General features: G+C 47.0%; 1 protein-coding gene across 1 annotated transcript in view; it reads right to left on the reverse strand.

The window, feature by feature from the left end:
* grin3a (glutamate receptor, ionotropic, N-methyl-D-aspartate 3A) overlaps window positions 1-15118 on the reverse strand; it is a 152045-nt gene that overhangs the window by 95796 nt on the left and 41131 nt on the right. The window lies entirely within an intron of this gene.

Below are 15118 nucleotides of genomic sequence, written 5' to 3' on the forward strand. Positions count from 1 at the left end.
TGAAAGGTGGCTGCACAGTGGTTAGCACTGCTGCCTCACAGCGCCAGGGACCCGGGTTCAATTCCCGGCTTGGGTCGCTGTCTGTGTGGTGTTTGCGCGTTGTCCCCGTGTCTGCGTCGGTTTCCTCCGGGTGCTCCGGTTTCCTCCCACAGTCCGAAAGACGTGCTGGTTGGGGTGCATTGGCCGTGCTAAATTCTCCCTCAGTATACCCGAACAGACGCAGGAGTGTGGCGACTAGGGGAATTTCACAGTAACTTCTTTGCAATGAGAATGTAAGCCTATTTGTGACACTAATAAATAAATAGACTTTAAACTTGAGGTCCATTGACCTCGGATGGGACCAGAAAATCTTGCGCCGGGAGGTTTGGGGAGGAAACTCCGAGGCCTCGGACGTAGGTAGCTGAAGGCGCCAATGACGCAGTGATGAATATCAGGGACGCGGCAGAACTGCAGGTGTGCAGAGAACTCGCAGAGTTATAAGGCAGGAGGTTCCAAAGTAGCTCATAACTTAGCACTGAAGCAGGCTGTTAATAGCTGCTTCACAAATTGATCCTGCCCGAAAAGCGTCCCAAGGCGTGCTGGTATCTCATTTAAAATGCACAAATTGCCCCGTGCTGGGAAAACGAGAATAAAATCAAATCCAGTCACCCATAGCAATGATGTTCCAATTATCAGTTAATTAGCTTTTCATTTGGTGATACGATTAGTAACAAAATCCATCGACCTGAACCCAGCCTTTTGCAGCTGGCGGGTTAGATTTTTCTAAGTGTACTGCGGACGCAGTCGCAGAATCGCAGCTTACTGGACATCTGTTGACAACAATAAACATTCTCAAAGCAGAATTAATGGCTCCTAGCAAGGGCCCAACCCACAAGGATTATTAATCGCGATTTCCGATTTTCGCCAGCCCTTGCCGAGGACGTAGTCAGGTTCACAAACACAACTTGCGTGACCCTGATTTACATACATTACACTACATTTCCATATAATTAAAGGCCCCCCTCCCGCCAGATATTAAGCCCCTGTCGTATTTTCAAACCACACCAACGTGATGTAGTGTCAGCGATGTTTACAACAGGTTCACCCAGACGTGAACCTGTCGTGGGGAATTCCACCCCTCCTCCCCCGCCAACCTCCCCCCGGGGCCTCAAGGTGAGTATAGTTCCCGGGGGAGAGAGAAGACATGGCCGGACAGTGGCCTGCCAATGCCCCCGGCACTGCATGGCATGGCCATATTGGCTCCATGCCCATGCCAACCTGGCAGTGCTGACCTGTGCCCCAGGGATGGACCGCAGTGGGAAGCTCATGGGGGAGCAGGGGGGGCGATTCATTTCTCTGTGGTGGTGGGTGGGAGCAGACCTGGGGATGCCGGCGATGGGGAGGCGGGGGGAGAAACGGCAGCTCCAATCCAGAGTGGGGGTTGGGGGAGCCCCTGAGATCTTTGTAGTGGTGGTGGGGTGGGTGGGGGGGGGGGGGGGGGGGGGGGGGGGTGGGGGGAGGTAACTTTTTGCTTTGCTCTGTTCACCCTTTAAACATAGCACCCTGATCTCAGAGGTGCCGGGCTTTGCTGGCATGTTGAAGCCCCGCACTCCCCCAGGTAACGGCGTGAAACACGCCCATCGGTTTATTTAGTGAGTGAAAGAATGCGGTAAGATCTTGAGAGAAAACCAGCCTGTAAATCTGGAGAGAAACATACCGATTTTCTTGCAGGAACCATCTCCCTAACACTAAGGGTCAATTTAGCACGGCCAATGCTCCTAACCAGCATGTCTTTCAGATTGTGGGAGGAAACTAGAGCACCTGGAGGAAACCCACGCATACACGGGGAGAATGTGCAGACTCTGCACAGAGAGACACCCGAGGCTGGAATCAATCTTTACCCTGCATCCCTTAAGGGACACCATTTGTCCCTTATGTCTAAGACAGCCTGTAGGAGTCTGAATCTGGGAGTTTCCTCTCCTTTGCCTCTGTGTGTTTTGTTACGAGCGCGCGCACTATTGCCACTATGAGTTTAAGTGAGTGGGCGAGGGTCTGGCACATGGAGTACAATTTTGGCAAGTGTGAGGTCATCCATTTTGGTAGGAATAACAGCAAAATGGACTATTATTTAAATGGTAAAAACATTGCAGCATGCTGCTGTGCAGAGGGACCTGGGTGTCCTTGTGCATGAATTGCAAAAGGTTGGTTTGCAGGTGCAGCGGGTGATTAAGAAGGCAAATGGAATTTTGTCCTTCATTGCTAGAGGGATGGAGTTTAGAAACAGGGGGGTTATGTTGCAGCTGGATAAGGTATAAGGTGGGGCCACACCTGGAGTACTGTGTACAGTTTTGGTCTCCTTACTTGAGAAAGGATCTATTGGCACTGGAGGGAGTGCAGAGGAGATTCACTCTGTTCATTCCGGAGTTGCGATGGTTGGCTGAGGAGAGACTGAGTAGACTGGGACTATGTTCTTTGGAATTTAGAAGAATGAGGGGGGATCTTAGAGAAACATATTAAATTATGAAGGGAATGGATAAGATAGAAGAAGGAAGGTTATTTCCACTGGCGGGTGAAACCAGAACTACGGGGCATAGCCTCAAAATAAGGGGGAGCAGATTAAAGACTGAGTTGAAGAGGAACTTCTTCATCCAAAGTGTTGCGAATCTGTGGAATTCCCTGCCCACTGAAGCAGTCAAGGCTACCTCATTGAATGTTTTTAAGGCAAAGATACAGACTTTTGAACAGTAAAGGAATTAAGGGTTATGGTGAGCGGGTGGGTAAGTGGAGCTGAGTCCACAAAAAGATCAGCCATGATCTTATTGAATGGTGGAGCAGGCTTGAGGGGCCAGATGGCCTACTCCTGCTTCTAGTTCTTATGTTCTTAAAACACCCTCCCCTGCATCCTCAGTCCCATGGTTGCAATGTCCCATATGTTAAGAGTTAGTCACCCTGTTTTCCACCGAGGATCTTGAAAAGATAGGAGCAGAATTAGGCCATTCGGCCCATTGAGTTTGCTCCACCATTCGAGCATGGCTGATATGCCCCTCATCCCCATTTTCCTGCCTTCTCCCCATAACCCTTCAACCCATTATCAATTAAAAATCTGTCCAACTCCTCCTTAAATTTACTCACTGTCCCAGCATCCACCACACTTTGAGGTTGTGAATTCCATAGATTCACAACCCTTTGGGAGAAGTAGTTTCTCCTCAACTCTGTTTTAAAGTTGCGACCCCTTATCCTAAGACTACGACCCCTCATCCTAGAATGCCCAAGAGGAAGCATCCGCTCCACGTCTACTTTATCCACACCTTTTATCATCTTCTTTACCTCAATTTGATCTCCCCTCATTCTTCTAAATTCCAGAGAGTGTCGGCCCTGAGAGTGACTGGTCCTTTCGCCTCCTTAACATCTTTGCACGGGCTTCTGTCACCAGTTGCATCTCCCATGGACAGCTTGGGTTATTGTATTGTATTGTGTACAGTTTTGGTCACCTAGTTACAGGAAGGATGTAAATAAGATTGAAAGAGTGCAGAGAAGGTTCACAAGGATATTGCCGGGACTTGAGAAGCTGAGTTACAGAGAGAGATTGAATAGGTTGGGACTTTATTCCCTGGAGCGTAGAAGATTGAGGGGAGATTTGATAGAGGTGTACAAGATTTTGATGGGTATAGATAGAGCGAATGCAAGCAGGCTTTTTCCGCTGAGGCTAGGGGAGAAAAAAACCAGAGGGCATGGGTTAAGGGTGAAAGGAGAAAAGTTTAAAGGGAATATTAGGGGGGGGCTTCTTCACGCAGAGAGTGGTGGGAGTGTGGAATGAGCTGCCGGATAAAGTGGTAAATGCGGGGTCACTTTTAACATTTAAGAAAAACTTGGACGGGTTCATGGATGAGAGGGGTGTGGAGGGATATGGTCCAAGTGCAGGTCAGTGGGACTAGGCAAAAAATGGTTCGGCACAGACAAGAAGGGCCAAAAGGTCTGTTTCTGAGCTGTAATTTTCTATGGTTCTAGAGGATGAGTCTCAGGACAATTACTGCTGCAGCAGCTCAGGGTCCACTCCCGGATGGTGAGATGGTCGGGTGGGGGGGGGGGATGACGGCTGAATCAGCTATTGAAGAACTCTGGGAGGGGGAGGAACTTGCAAACAAGAGCAGGCCACTGATCCGGTGCTTTTTACAAAATTATTCATGGAGGGCGCGATGTTACCTGTCGCTCAAGCCACACTTCCTTTTCAGCGAGGTTGGAGAATTTGGCGGCCAGCCAAATCTCCGTTAACTGCGGCGGGATGGGCGTGAACGGTGATAGGATTCTGGCCAACATGTGACCATTGTTGGCAAGGCCAGCATTCATTGCTCATCGCTAATTGTCCTCTAGAAGACTTCTATCGGACTGTAGGAGGAAACCGGAGCACCCGGAGGAAACCCATGTGGACATAGTGAGAACGTGCAGACTCCGCACAGAGAGTGACCCAAGCCGGAAATCGAACCCGGGTCCCTGGAGCTGTGAGGCAGCAGTGCTAACCACTGTGCTACCGTATTATTCAATCGTTCAACGTAAGTATCATAAATCACATAGCATACCCAGTGCTTCAAATATTCCAATGGTCGGACAATTTAAATTAAGCAACTGTGAATTAGGAAAGTATAATGGTCACAAACTAAGAACTTGGAGATTAGTAAATAACTTAGAGATTACTGAGAAAGACAATAGCGGCATGGTGGCACAGTGGTTAGCACAGTTGCCTCACAACGCCAGGGACCCGGGTTTGATTCCCGGCTTGGGTCACTGTCTGTGTGGAGTTCGCACATTCTCCCCGTGTCAGCGTGGGTTTCCTCCGGGTGCTCCAGTCTCCTCCTACAGTCTGGTTAGGTGCATTGACCCGAACAGGCGCCGGAGTATGGCAACTGGGGGAATTATACAGCAGCTTCATTGCAGTGTTAATGTAAGACTTACTTGTAACGAATAATAAATAAACTTTACTGTGTGGAGTTTGCACGTTCTCCCTGTGTCTACGTGGGTTTCCTCCCACAGTCCAAAGATGTGCGGGTTAAGTGGATTGGCCATGCCAAATTGACCCTAGTGTCAGGGGGATTAGCAGGGTAGATATGTGGGATTGTGGTCGGTGCAGACTCGATGGGCCGAATGGCCTCCTTCTGCACTGTAGAGATTCTATGTCTCTGTCTAATGGCCTCAGAACAGGATCACAAACCATCCTCGTATGTGTGTCATTGACTAATACTGGACAGAGAAATCAGTCATTCCAGTAATTTACAACCAATTGCTGAGTTGTTCTTGTATGGTGCACATTTCTGGAGTGCATCAGTCAATTCATTCCTGAGGGCAGGTATTCTTCCTTACATTAGTTGTACTAAATTGTTTAGTCTGTTTGGGTCCAGCATTCCTCAGATCACTATTTTAACAATGTTGTTGATTCATTAATCTTCCATAGGCAGTTAAGGCTTACCACGGAGTTTGCATTGATCCCAAAAACAAAGTTCAAGTGGAAAGGTTCCAGCACAAGCGGGGCTGGTCACCAGAGGACACAGCTTCAAGATAATTGGCAAAAGAACCGGAGGTGAACATTTTCCTTTGCGCAGTAAGCTGTTTTTGATCTGGAACACAGGCTGAAAGGAAGGTGGAAGAAAATGCAGTAATAACTTTCAGCAGAGAATTGGATAAATAATTGAAGGTTGGGAGGTGGGGAAATGCAGGACAATTGGGGAAAGTGCAGGCGCGTAAGATTAATTGGATAGCTCTTTCAAAGAGCTAACATAGACATGTTGGACCAAATGGCCTCCTTCTGCGCTGTATGATTCTAAACGTGAATAGCCTTTGACTATTTCACTGATGTGAAAACATTGGATAACTGATGCGTTAAGAGTGTTTTCAGGGAAGGTTTTTCAATGCTGTAAAACACATCACTGCCTTGCCGTACAACTTTGTTTAAATAAAATCATTGCTTTTCCTCAGACTAGTTAATTTAGTGTTAATCTTCGATAGAAACTGGTAACTGGAAATTCAAATTTCTCTTTTAAAAACTATTAGCTGAAAGGATGACATCAAGATTTCATTTCTTTTATAGAAAATTACAAAACATTGTTTTCTTGTGGAGCCAACTTATAGTTGAAACTATAGAGATAAACAGTTTCTTATTATTTATCAGTCTCCCCAGAATTACAAGTCTCGAGGCAAACAGCCCAGGCTTCCTTCCTTGCTATTTTTCCACTTAGGTAACTTCTAATCCTCGAACTGTCTCTCATTTGAGGTTACACTGTAGGTTTCTTCCTCCAGTTTGCCTTAAGCTAGGCAAACTTTCCAGCCTCTTTCAATTCCTCACCAACCCGCTCTTCATGGGGAGTGTGAGCTCCCACCTGTGTTCTGCATGGTGAACAACAGAGTCAACATTTTCTCTGCTTAATGTGCAGGCCTGGCTAATTCTAACTTTTCTTGCTCTCCATCTCTCAAATCGGCTGCCGACCACAAGACCAAACTGCAACTCCCTCCTGTATCTGATATTTCAGGGTTTATAGGGAAGCCTGTAACCTGATTACAAAATGTCTTCTATTATCCATTTTTCTGTGGCAACGGGAAGCAGATTAGCTTGGCATATAAGTAGAATTGCTGATCGCTTAGCTCTGATCCCAACTCTCAGGAGTAAAGGGATAAATTGCAGCAGTGCTATTTAAACCTTAATATCAATATCATCTTTCTCGGACTTCAGAAGATGCAGGATCTACCCATTGTACATTTATGAAGAGATGTCATTGTCCCCAAGTGTAAAAACCTTGCACTATACTCTGAATAAAACAATCTGATTCTTCTTCTGAACTCTAACAATTAAACCTCCCAGGTTTATTGTAGGGCGAACTGCCACATGACTCCTTTCATTTATTCCTGAGTTTGAAGATATTGTCCCAGAATATAACACTCGCATACATCAAAGATATGGAACTTAAACATAATCTTATAAACCTTACAAATGTAACACAAGGCAGAGTTGATTCACGTACTTCAGCCTGTGTTTCTACACTTGTTTTTCAGACAGGGTAAGGTTGTCGAACATCAAGCAGACTGCTTCCAGGAATGACCAATTCCAGGAACTGTAAACTACACAAAGAGGAATGGTATCTGTTGCTGAAGGAGAGTTGGAATATCATTGGATAAGCAATTTGCAATGTTTAGATATTCCAGAGGGCGCTCCATTAAATTGAACAAACAGCTTTGTTACCTACCCGCTTTTTCATCAGGTTTCTCCCTTCGCTCTCCTTATGTGTAGGGGGAAGCAGTGGCGTAAGGGAATGGTGGTGGCGCAATGGTATTGTCACTGGACTAGTAATCCAGGGTAATGTTCTGGGGATCCAGGTTCAAATCTCACCAAGGCAGATGGTGGAATTTGAATTCATTAGAAATCTGGAATTAAAACTCTAATGATGACCATGTCGATTGTCGTTTAAAAAAAACCACCTGGTTCTGGCTTGTATGTGACTCCAGAGTCACAGCAATGTGGTTGACTCTTGCCTCTGAAATAGCCTCTCAGTACAAGGGCAATAAATACTCGTCCAGCCAGCGACACCCTCATCCCATGAATGAACAAAGAAATTCAACCACCATAGCCATCACAGAAGCCCTCTCCTCATCTAATGTCTACACACATGCATGTCTATATGGCTAAGTGGAGGGACTGAAAGTCGGAACCTTGGCTGATATTCTCCTTCCTAACTCAGTGACATGGGGGCAAATTAATGGACAGGAGCGGGGATCCAACTCAACACTTTTTAGTCAAGGGATTAAAGCTGGGAGCTCCTACACTGAATGACTCAGTGACTGAATCATAGAATCCTTACAGTACAGAAGGAGGCCATTCGGCCCATTGAGTCTGTACCAACCACAATCCAACGCAGGCCCTATCCCCATAACCCCGCACATTTCACCCGCTAGTCCCCCTGACACTAAGGGGTAATTTAGCACGGTCAATCAACCTAACCTGCACATGTTTGGAGCGTGGAAGGAAACCGGAGCACCCGGAAACCCATGCAGACACGTGAGAATATGTAAACTCTACACAGACAGTGACCCGAGGCCGGAATTGAACCTGGGTCCCTGGCGCTGTGAGGCGGCAGTGCTAACCACGGTGCCACCGTGCCGCCCCGTTAGTTTCAACTGGCTGACCCACTCAAGCCACATGTATCCGTCCCATAGCAAATGATTGGATTTTGGTTTCCTAAAGACTTTCAACCTCAATAGCCCAACCGCGGAGAAAATTATGCTGCTTTTTGAAAAACATTCTTCCCTGCATCTGCCTAAATTTGCTTTTCATCAATTTGAAGCTTATTTTACTGTTGTAACTACCATGAAATAATGCTGGGGATTTAACCTGTGTGTTATAATTCTATAAAGCTTCTCTGGTCACATCTTAAAGCTAAAGATTCGCAGTTTCTGTTCCCGAACCTTTTGTGTTTGAGTTAGCTTCCACTGGTCTGCTCTAGTTTGTAATATATTTATAATGGCTGCCTCCACATTTCTCCCTAGTTTTATATATTCATTGAATTTAAATCCTCCAGCTGCTGCGGTGGGCTTTCTACTCTCAGGATCATGAGTCCAAGTCTCTGGATTACTAGTCCAGTAACATAACCATTATTCCACTTCACCTCTTCTCAGCTAAGCCAATTACATTTATCCTGAAAATAGTCCCAATTCCTTATCCTTGCAGCAATTTACCAACCATTTGGCGGGGTGGCACGGTGGTGTAATGGTTAGCACTGCTGCCTCACAGCGGGTTCAATTCCCAGCTTGGGTCACTGTCTGTGCAGAGTCTGCACGTTCTCCCCGTGTCTGTGTGGGTTTCCTCAGGGTGCTCCGGTTTCCTCCCACAGTCTAAAGATGTGCTGGTTAGATGCACTAGCCGTGCTAAATTCTCCCTCAGTGTGCCGGAGTGTGGCGACTAGGGGACTTTCACAGTAACTTCATTGCACTGTTAACGTAAGCCTATTTGTGACATTGATAAATAAACATAGAAACATAGAAAACTACAGCACAAAACAGGCCCTTCGGCCCCACAAGTTGTGCCGAACATATCCCTACCTTTTAGGCCTACCTATAACCCTCCACCTTATTAAGTCCCATGTACTCATCCAGGAGTCTCTTAAAAGACCGTATTGAGTTTGCCTCCACCACCACTGACTGCAGCCGATTCCACTCGCCCACCCTCTGTGTGAAAAACTTCCCCCTAACATTTCCCCTGTACCTACACCCCAGCACCTTAAACCTGTGTCCTCTCGTAGCAGCCATTTCCACCCTGGGAAAAAGCCTCTGAGAGTCCACCCGATCTATGCCTCTCAACATCTTATACATCTCTATTAGGTCTCCTCTCATCCTACGTCTCTCCAAGGAGAAAAGACCGAGCTCTCTCAGCCTATCCTCATAAGGCATGCCACTCAATCCAGGCAACATCCTTGTAAATCTCCTCTGCACCCTTTCAATCTTTTCCACATCCTTCCTGTAATGAGGTAACTTAAAAAAGAATTTCTGCATCATGCATTCAGGTGGTTAATGCTCCTTTACTCAAAACTGGAATCACGGTAGAGAACATTATATCCCAGAATTTCAACATTTCAAGATGATTCTTGAGGGTTGCTGCACAATGTCCCTCTCGCTGTGGTCTTCCACCATAGACTTCCCCATTATTCTCTTCAGAAGTCATTTCAACCTTCCCTCAATGTGCACTGGTCCAAATACTAGGGTTCACAGGCCTATCAGAAAAAATTTGTGACACACTTGCCAATCCAAGCTTCTGTGCTGCAAAGCCTCACTGTGTCTCCTCGTTAGCTCGAGGTCAGATACGCGTTTCCCTCATTCCCTCTCACTCAGAAAATATACAGAATGAAGGGAAAGGGAGTCAACATGACACAAAAGAGGCAGGAGCATGTGAACAGTCAGAAAATCAAACAAATACATAAGGAGAACAGATGGGGAGGCAATGGCCGAGTGTTATTATCACTAGGCTATTAATCCAGAAACTCAGCTAATGTTCTGGGGACCTGGGTTCGAATCCCGCCACGGCAGACGGTTGAAATTGAATTCAGTTAAAAAAAAGTCTGGAATGAAGAATCTACTGATGACCATGAAACCATTGTCGATTGTTGTAAAAACCCATCTGGTTCACTAATGGCCTTTAGTCAAAGAAATCTGCCGTCCTTACCCGGTCTGGTCTACATGTGACTCCAGAGCCACAGCAATGTGGTTGACTCTCAACTGCCCTCTGGGATGGGCAATAAATGCTGGCCCAGCCAGCGACGCCCATGACCCATGAATGAATGAATAAAAAGGCAATGCGGTGAGTATTGAGGAGCTAAGAGCGGGAAAGGAGGGAAATCAGTGATGCAAAGCGAGAGGGGGAGGTCAGGTGGTTCTGATCAAAGACAAGCAGCAAGAAATCCTGCTGGGCCGGCATACCGTGATGGTCACCATTGGACTCAGTATCAGCTTAAAGTTTATTTATTAGTGTCACAAGTCGGCTTACATTAACACTGCAATGAAGTTACTGTAAAAATCTCCCAGTCATCACACTCCGGTGCCTGTTCGGGTACACTGCGGGAGAATTTAGCATGGCCAATGCACCTAACCAGCACGAGTTCGGACTGTGGGAGGAAACCGGAGCACCCGGAGGAAATCCACGCAGACACGGGGAGAATGTGCAAACTTCACACAGACAGTGACCCAAGCCGGGAATCGGAACCCAGGTCCCTGGAGCTGTGAGGCAGCAGTGCTAACCACTGTGCAGAGAGATTTAGGTAATGAGTTAGAGGAAAGGATGGCAGGTTTAGATGGAAACATTAAACCTCACAGAATGCGACCTGCAAGGCTGTAGGGCAAGAAAAGAGCCAGCAAATGATTAATCACTCCGGCGGCAGCAAAACACTGTAAGTGTCTCAGACCCAATAAGCAACACAGAGGTTAATCAAAGTGTAGCAGACGTATGCTGGAAAAGGTTGGCCGAAAGGAAGAATTGCAGCCTCGCTAAATAAAGGTGCCGTAATGGAAGGTGACAGGAACAAGGTTTAAACTCAGTGTGCAAATGGGGACGTGAACTCCACCGGACAGGAATAGGTCAACAACAGAGAAAAGCCAAGCAATGGTCTATCATCATAAATCAGGATCAGATAGCTTTTCACAGGAAGAATTGCTGAGCAAGAATTCAATCCGAGTCATACATAAACTGAATTTCCCTAGCTCAGAGTTTTAAAGCTGCATTATCTCTTCTGTGGCACGTATTGAAACTATACACTCAGGACAAAGCAATGAAAGTGTCCTCTTTAAATGATGAGATCCCCGCCATGGACGCACAGCCTGTAATTGGCCACCCACTAAATGAATGGGCAGAAATCACAAAGCTACAATTTTGTAAGATGCAATTCCGGTTAGCTCCATTACCAGGTCACAGAATCACCCTTCCAATATTTACAAGATGTCTAACAGTCAGTGACTCTCAACGCCTCCCAAGAACCTCCAAGCAAAGAATTGACGCATCTTGGTCCCTGATATTTCCACCTCTCCGTGGAAGGGTTTAAGAACACAAACATGTCTGCCGGTGCTAAGTTGGCAGCACTCTTGCTGCTGAATCAGAGGATTGCGGGTTGCACTCCCGCCCCCAGAGCTCTGTGCACCCAATTCCAGGTTGACATTCCAAGTGGAGGGCTGAGAGAGTGCTGCACTGTCGGAGGTGCCTTCTGTCCGCTGAGACATTAAAACAGGCTCCTACCAGCTCTCCCTCAGGTGGAAGCCAGATTCCCTGACACTACTTCAAGGGGAGCAGGCGTTCCAGCAATATTTATCCCTTAATCAGTATCACTTAAAGATTTATCATCGCGTTGCCATTTGTGGGAGTTAGCTGTGCCTAAATTGACTGCTACTTTTCCAATACTGACAACACATTTAAAAACTTCATTGGATGCAAATCGATTTGGGGAGTGGGGGAGTTAGCTTGAGGTCATGAAAGCAGTTTGTATAAATGTGAGTTTTTACTTCGAGTTTGTAAGAACAAAGAAAAGTGCAGCACGGGGACAGTCCCTTCGGCCCTCCAAGCCCGTGCCGATCATGATGCCCTAAGTAAACTAAAAAAACCTTTTGCCCTTACTTGGAGTAAGGATTGCACTTGGAGTATTGTGTACAGTTCTGGTCACCGCATTATAGGAAGGATGTGGATGTATTGGAAAGGGTGCAGAGGAGATTTACTCGGATGTTGCCTGGTATGGTGGGAAGGTCTTATGAGGAAAGGCTGAGGGACTTGAGGTTGTTTTCGTTAGAGAGAAGAAGGTTAAGAGGTGACTTAATAGAGGCATACAAGATGATCAGAGGATTAGACAGGGTGGATAGTGAGAGCCTTTTTCCTCGGATGGCGATAGCTAGCACGAGGGGGCATAGCTTTAAATTGAGGGGTGATAGATATAGGACAGATGTCAGGGGTAGGTTCTTCACTCAGAGAGTAGTAAGGGCGTGGAATGCCCTGCCTGCAGCAGTAATGGACTCACCAACATTAAGGGCATTTAAATGGTCATTGGATAAACATATGGATGATATTGGAATAGTGTAGGTTAGATGGGCTTCAGATTGGTTTCACTGGTCGGCGCAACATCGAGGGCCGAAGGGCCTGTACTGCGCTGTAATGTTCTAACTCAGTCCGTGTCCCTCTATTCCCTCCCTATTCATGTACCCATCCAGATGCCTCTTAGATGTTGCCAATGTACCTGCTTCCACCACCTCCTCTGGCTGCACGTTCCAGGCACCCACCACTCTCTGCATGAAAAACTTCCCCCCCCCCGCCGCACATCTCCCTTAAACTTTCCCCCTCTCACCAACCCTACTGGGGGGCACAGGTTTAAGACGCGAGGTGCAAGGTTTAAAGGAGATGTACGAGGCAGATGTTTTACACAGGGGGTGGTGGGTGCCTGGAACTCATTGCTGGGGAGTGGAAGCAGATACAATGATGACTTTTAAGGGGTGTCTTGACAAATACATGAATAGGATGGGAATAGAGGGATATGATCCCCGGAAGGGTTAAGTCGGGCAGCATGGTGGGTGCAGGCTTGGAGGGCCGCAGGGCCTGTTCCTGTGCTGTAATTTTCTTTGTTCTGTGCCCCCTTTGTGATTGACACTTCCACCCTGGGAAAAACTCTCTGGGTGAGATCTTGCAGCCTCGCTCGTCCCGGAACTGTAAAATCCCGCCCGAGGATCTTCCCATTGTCCACCCCTCGCCCGCTCCGATTCCCCTGGCGGGCGGGACGGTAAAATTCCAGCCTCTGACTGTCCACCCTGTCTGTGCCTCTCATCATTCTGTAGACCTCTATCGGGTCTCCCCTCAGCCTCCGTCTTTCCAGTGAAAAACAATCAGTTTTATACGCCACATCTAACTTTGCAAATCCACCACCTGGTTAGGAGATGAACTAATCTTTCTGTAGTGAGAATCAGGTTGGGATTGTGCAGTGCAGAATGAAGCCATTCGGCCCATTGGGTCTGCGCCGATCACAATCCCACCCAGGCCCTTTCCTCATAACCCCTACTAACCTACCCTGCTAAACAACTGACACTAAGGGGCAATTTAGCATGGCCAATCAACCTAACCTGCACGTCTTTGGAGTGTGGGAGGAAACCAGAGCACCCGGAGGAAACCCACGCAGACACGGGGAGAAAGTGCAAAATCTATGTGAGGGGCATGGACAGAGTGGATAGTCAGAAGCTTTTTCCCAGGGTGGCAGAGTCAATTATTAGGGGGTATAGGTTTAAGGTGCGAGTGGCAAGGTTTAAAGGAGATGTACGAGGCAAGTTTTTTTTACACAGAGGGTGGTGGGTGCTGGAACTCACTGCCGGGGGAGGTAGTGGAAGCAGATACCATAGTGACTTTTAAGGGGCGTCTTGACAAACACATGAATAGGATGGGGATAGAGTTTAAAGTTTATTTATTTATTAGTCACAAGTAAGGCTTACATTAACACTGCAATGAAGTTACTGTGAAATTCCCCTAGTCGCCACAGTCCGGCGCCTGTTCAGGTCAATGCACCTAACCAGTCTTTCAGACTGTGGGAGGAAACCGGAGCACCCGGAGGAAACCCACGCAGACACAGGGAGAACATGCAAACTCCACACACAGTGACCCAAGTGGGAATCGAACCCGGGTCCCTGGCGCCGTGAAGCAGCAATGCTAACCACTGTGCAACCGTGCCACCCCTGGGGGTATGATCCCCGGAAGGGTAGGGGGTTTTAGTTGAGTCGGGCAGCATGGTCGGTGCAGGCTTGGAGGGCTGAAGGGCCTGTTCCTGTGGTGTAATTTTTCTTTGTTCTTTGTTCCACACAGACAGTCACCCAAGCCGTGAATCGAACTCGGGCCCATGGCGTGGTGTGGCAGCAGTGCTAACCACTGTGCCACCGTGCCGCATTTTCTTTGGTCTTTCCACTGGACAGAAAGAAAGGGAGAATTTTGCAGCTCCAACATAACAGCTGTTGGGAGAAAAAAATGTATTCACCTGTAAGAATGTCAATTAGAACTGGACAGGTCTTATGATTATTGATTTGTATGAAGCACTTTTTCACTCCCCAACACTCGGAGCATCATTCATTTATGATTTAAATTGCCTGGTGAATTCTGTTCTTCCATTGAAGCGAAAGATTTTGCAGGCAGTTCAGACAATACTGAAACCTCACCAATTTGTCCAAACACATTAAAATCCTGTATTCCATACTGGATAACAAGGACAAGAGTAAAATCATCTCAGATTGACGGATCAATCAGGATCTGGATTGCGATAAGATAATAACGAGTGAGATTTTCAGGATCTGCTTGCTGCCTTTGTTCGATACACCTCGCAACCTTGGACTAATGGTTTCGCTCAGCTTTACAGGTTTTGCAATCTCCAGTGTTTTGTAACACCGCACCGCTCCTTTTCACTACACAGAATTGATAAAATGAGCTCCAATTCGTGGTACACGACTGATCTGTGGTTGGAGCAGTGAGGAACAATCCACAGCATAGAACATAGAACAGTACAGCACAGAACAGGCCCTTCGGCCCACGATGTTGTGCCGAGCTTTATCTGAAACCAAGATCAAGCTGTCCCACTCCCTATCATCCTGGTGTGCTCCATGTGCCTAT

This window comes from Mustelus asterias, chromosome 6 (assembly GCF_964213995.1).
Source record: "Mustelus asterias chromosome 6, sMusAst1.hap1.1, whole genome shotgun sequence".
Lineage (NCBI taxonomy): Eukaryota > Metazoa > Chordata > Chondrichthyes > Carcharhiniformes > Triakidae > Mustelus > Mustelus asterias.